General features: G+C 54.7%; 1 pseudogene; it reads right to left on the bottom strand.

Moving 5' to 3' along the window:
- Positions 1–713: 713 nt before the first annotated feature.
- Positions 714–5,333, bottom strand: LOC119519308 (annotated as a pseudogene).

Raw genomic sequence — 5,333 nt, 5'->3', positions numbered from 1 at the left:
TTTTTTTTTTTTTACAAAAAAAAAAAAGTATTTTCCTGTGAAATAAAACGTACAACCAAAAGAGCTCAGGGTGTGGGGCAGTAGGGAGGATTGGGGGGGGACACCATTTTGGGGTAGGACTCCTGTGCTTCTCATCCCTCCACCCCATGCCTTTGCAAAGGGAGACATTTCAGAAGGAAAGGGAAATACATGCTGTGCTGGGTGCTTTTTCTGGAGCACGTTATCCCTTGGGTACACCAAGTAACATCAGAACCAGCAGATTGGCAGAGCCCTTGGAAATCATAGCCCACCCCCAACCCCTAAATCATAGCCCACCCCCAACCCCTAATATTCACATGGGCACACGGACTCAAAAAGAATATGCCTGAGGGCACATACCAAATCAAAGACGTGAAGTTAGGACTAGGAACATCTAGGACTAGGAACATCTGGGCCACCTCAGCACTGGACTTGGTGTTGGGTGAATGAGCCCATGTAGTGAGAAGGTTTTCTGCTGGCAGCCCCTGCTCAGTGGTCCCTGCCCTCAGTCTAAGAGGAGGCTCTGTAAGGACCAAGAAACCCGTGGCGATTATGAACTTCAGGAATATTTTTTAGCACCAGATTGGGGCACTCTCCTGCCAACCCAGTTTCTTGGGGCCTCTCAGGCAGGGGCGATGCTCTTGAAGGCCCCTGTGGCCATGTGGGAGGTGGGGAAAGAAGCCAGCAGGGCTGGGGAAAGCCTCGTCCTAGGCCTTTCCACTCATCGCCTCCTCCCCGACTTCAGTGGGGCCCAGAGAGGACACGGTGGGGAAGGCCAGGGTGTCACCTTGTTTCTTGTTTCTGGGCAGGGCGCCACCTCCTCCCCAGCAGGAGAGAAGGTTCAGAATCGCTTTTCCTCAGGCCGGGAGGTAATGAGCAGTTCTTGTTCCCAAAATCCCACCAGGCTGCCGTGTGGAAGGCGACGTTGGTCATGACGACGGTGCACTCCAGGATGGCCAAGATGGTGTTCACTCCAGCTTCACAGTACATGTTGTGCCGAAAGTAGACAGCCAGCGCCGTGAGGAAGGAGACGAAGTTGACGATGAAGAGCCTCTGTTTCCAGCTGTAGGACTTGCGATCTGTGAGCTTCTGGGTCAGTCGCCAGAGAATGCAGGTGAGGAGCACGTGACTGAGGGATGTGAGGTCCTCGGAGGGGGAGACGTAGGTGAGCACTAGCAGCACAAGGTTCTCCACGACCTTGAGGCCGAAGTTGAGGCGGGAAAGTGGGCGGCAGCCAGGGCACGGGCATGGGCAGCCGAGGGAGTGGCTGCAGTAGACAGAGGCCACCAAGAAGCGGGGTGCCGAGTGCAGGCCGATGCAGAAGCACCACTCGTAGCACTGGGCACCTCCCCGCCGATGGCTGAGCTCACTGACGGCAGGTGATTGGGCACCTTTCAGTTTCGTTCCATCACCGCTTTCTTGGCCAGTGCAGTGTTTTCTTACAGGCTTCTGTGGGTCTTGATGCTCAGGACGGGGCGCGGCTAGCAAGCTTTTGTGAACATGCCCCAAATTGCTTGTCTTTAGAATGGAAGAAGGACAGCTGGAAAGGGTGCTATGAGAATTAGGCAGAGTAGGAGTGTGTGTTCCTAGGATGCTCTGAATCTACCAAGAAGTCCTCTCCCAGGCAGAGGTTCTGTGCCATCCTGGAGCCTTCCTTCTGTAAACAGCACACTGGTTTCAGAGGCTGGAGGGCTTGCTTCTTTCTGGGGTCAGTGTGTCCTGCCCGGCTGCCAATCCTTGGTTCCTTTGCTTTTCTGTCACATGGAGCTGTCTTCACCTTTGCCTTCCAGGTTCCTTTTCTGGAATGTTTTTGCTTTAACCTCCCTGATTTCTGTTCGTAGGCCCATATGGGGGATCTTTGGAGCCCATATCCCTACAGTTACACATGTGGAGAGTGGGGCCCATCTTGGAGCCCATTCACCTGTGGTGTGGACAGGTGGAGGCTGAGAACTGGATCGGAGCCCATATAACTGTCAGGTAGACACGGCAACTGGGGACAGGAATGGAGCCCTTATCCCCAGATGTAGACAGCTGTATACTGGGACCCAGCATGGAGTCTGTATCCCTAAATTGTAGACGGGTGGAGGCATGGGGTCCAACTTGGATTCGATATACCTGTGGGGTAGATAGGTAGATGCCGTGGTCTGGCTTGGAGCCCACATAACAGTGGAGTAAACAGGTGGAGGCTGGGGCCCTGCTCAGAGCCCATACGCCTGTGGAGTAGAGAGGTGGCTGTTCAGCAGAGCTTGCTTCCAATTTACCTGTGGAGTACACAGGTAGAGGCTGGGAACCAGCTGCAGTCCATATCCCCACAATGCAGACAGGTAGGAGGCCTTTGGCCCAGCTTGGAGCCCATATTCCTGTGAGGTAGACAGGTAGAGGCTGGGGCCCAGCTCGGAGTCCTTATTGCAACATGTTAGATGGGTGAAATCTGTGGCCCAGGTTCGAGCTCATATACCTGTGGTGTAGGCATATGGAGACTGGTGTCTGGCTCAGAATGCATATCCCAACAGTGTAGATGGATGGATATATGTGGCCAGGATGGATCCCTTGTAGCTTTGATGCGGACAGTTGGAGGCTGGGACCCAGATCTGTGTCCGTATACTCACAGTGCAGAGGAGTATAGGCTGGAGCCCAGCTTGGAGCCCTTAAAACTGTGGTGTTGACAGATATAGGCTGGGGCCCGGCTCAGAGCCCATATACCTGTGGCATAAACAGGTGGACAGTGGGTCCCAGCTTGGAATCCATATTACCACAATGTAGTCGGTGGGTGGCTAGGGCTGGACTCAGAGCCCATATACCTGTGGGGTAGACAGGTGATAAGTAGGATCCAACTTAGAGCCCATATCCACACAGTGAGAATGGCCAGTGGCGTGGGACCCAGCTTGGTTCCAGTATTCCTGTTGTGTAGACGGGTGAGGGCTGTGATCCAGCTTGCAGCCCATATTCCCGGAAATTTATACAGGAGGAGACTGAGGCCCATCTCAGAGACCATATACCTGTGGAGTACACAGATATAGCCTGAGGCCTGGCTCAGGCCCATAATTCCACAGTGTAGATGGTTGGAGGCTGGGGCACTGCTTGGAGCCCATATGCCTCCAGTGGAGGCAAGTGGAGGCTGGGCCCAGCACAGAACCTCTATCCCCGCGGTTTAGACATGTGAAGGTTGGGGCCGAGCATGTATCCTACATACCTGTGGGATAGATGGGTGGAGGGTGGCTCAAGGTTGGAGCCCATATCCCCACAATGTAGACATGTAGATTCTGGGAACCGGCTGAGAGCCCATGTCCCAACAGTGTAGATGGGTAGAGGCGTGGGGGGCAGCTTGGATCCGGTATACCTACTGTGTAGACAGGTGAAGCCTGGGCTCCAGCTTGGAGCCCATATTCCCACAATGTAGCCGGGTAGAGGCTGGGGCCCAGCTTGGGGCTATATACCTGTGGTGTTGACAGGTGGAGGCTGAGGCCTGCATTGGAACCCATATACCTGTGGGGTAGACAGGTGGAGGCTGATGCCAAGCTTGGACCCCAAATTTCTGCAATGTAGACCAGGGTTGGCTGAGTCCCAGCTTGTGGTCCAGACACAACTTGGTAGACAGGTGGAGGCTAAGGTCCAACTCAGAGCCTATATCCCCATAGTGTAGACAGAGGGAGGACTGGGCCTGTCTCGGAGCACAAATTCAAACAAGGTAGACGGCTGTTGGCTCTGCCCAGCTTGAAGCCCATATAACTCTGGGGTAGAAGGTTGGAGCACAGGGTCCGGCTCTCAGACCATATTCCCACAGTGTACACAGGTGGTGGTGTGGGGCAAAGCAAGGACCCCATATACCTGTGGTATACACGTGGAGGCAGAGGCCCAGCATGGAGCCCATATACCTGTGGGGTAGACAGGTGGTGACTGGGCATCACTTGGAGCTCATTTTTCACAATATGGAAAGGTGGAGATTGGTGCCCACATTGGAACCCATATAGCTGTAGATAAGACAGGTGGAGGCTTGGGTGGCTCAGAGCCCATATCCCCACAGTGTTTGTGGGTTTAGGCTGTGACTCGGCTCAGAGCCCATATTCTGATTGTGTATATGTGTGTACGCTGGGGCGCGTCTTGGACCTCTTACACCTGTGGGGTAGGTAGAGGAGGCTGAGACCCAACTTGGAGCCTATATGCCCATGGTGTAGATGACTGTAGGCTGCAGCCAAGCTTGGAACCCATATACTGTAGGGTTTGAGAGGTGGAGGCTGGGGCCCAGCTTGTAGCTCATACAACTAGCATCTAGACAGGTGGACGATGGTGTCCATCTTGGAGCCCATATACCTGTGGTAGACAGGTAGAGGCTAGGGTCTGGCTCGGAGCCTATATCCCTACAGTGTAGATGAGTGGAGACTTTGGCCCACCTCAAAACCCATAACCCCACAGTGTTGACAGGTTGAGAGGGGGTCCTGGCTAGGATCCCATATTCCCACAATGTGTATGGGTGGAAGCTGTGGCCCAGATCAGAGTCCATATATCTGTGGGGTAGACAGTTGGTGCCTGGGGCCCAGCTTGGAACCCAGATACCTGCCGTGTAAATGGGCAGAAGCTGGGTCCTAGCTCAGAGACCTGATACCTGGGGGGTAGATGGGTGGAGGCTGGGGCCTGGTTCAGAGCCCAAATGCCCACAAAGAAGTGGGGAAGGGGCTGGGGCCAAGCTTGTTGTCCATATACCTGTGGGGTAAACTGGTGGAGGCGAGGGCCCGGCTCAGAGCCCATATCCCCACAGTGTGGACTGGTTGTGGCATGGGGCCCAGTTTGGAGCCCATAGGAACGTGCTGTAGAAAGGTGGAGACTGGGGCCTGTCCCGGAGCCCATATTCCCTCGATGTCAGCGAGTGGAGGCTGGGGTCTGACTCAGAGCTCATATACCCACAAGGTCAATGGGTAGAGACCAGGGCCAAGGTTGGAACTCATAGAACTGTGGAGTTGACAGGGGGAGGCTGGGGTCCGGCTCAGAGCCCGTAGCCCTACAGTGTAGATGGGTATAGGCTATGCCCCAGGTAAGAGCCCATATTCCGCAAGGTACACAGGTGGAAGCAGGGGCGTGGTCCAGAGCCCGTATCCCCACGTTGTAAATGGGTGGAGGCTGTGGCCTGGATCAGAGCCCATATACGTGAGGTATAGACTGGTGGAAGCTGGGGCCCAGTTTGAAAGCCGTATACCTGTGGGCCCCAGATCAGTGCCCATTAGACCACAGTGTAGATGGGTGGATTCTGATGCCTGGCTTTGAGCCCATGTGCCCACAGTGTTGACAGGTAGAGGCGTGGGGCCCAGCTTGTAGCCCAT

Source organism: Choloepus didactylus, chromosome 23, assembly GCF_015220235.1.
Source record: "Choloepus didactylus isolate mChoDid1 chromosome 23, mChoDid1.pri, whole genome shotgun sequence".
Lineage (NCBI taxonomy): Eukaryota > Metazoa > Chordata > Mammalia > Pilosa > Megalonychidae > Choloepus > Choloepus didactylus.
The sequence above is the reverse complement of the archived record's forward strand: the minus strand, read 5'-3'. Positions and strand labels throughout refer to the sequence as shown.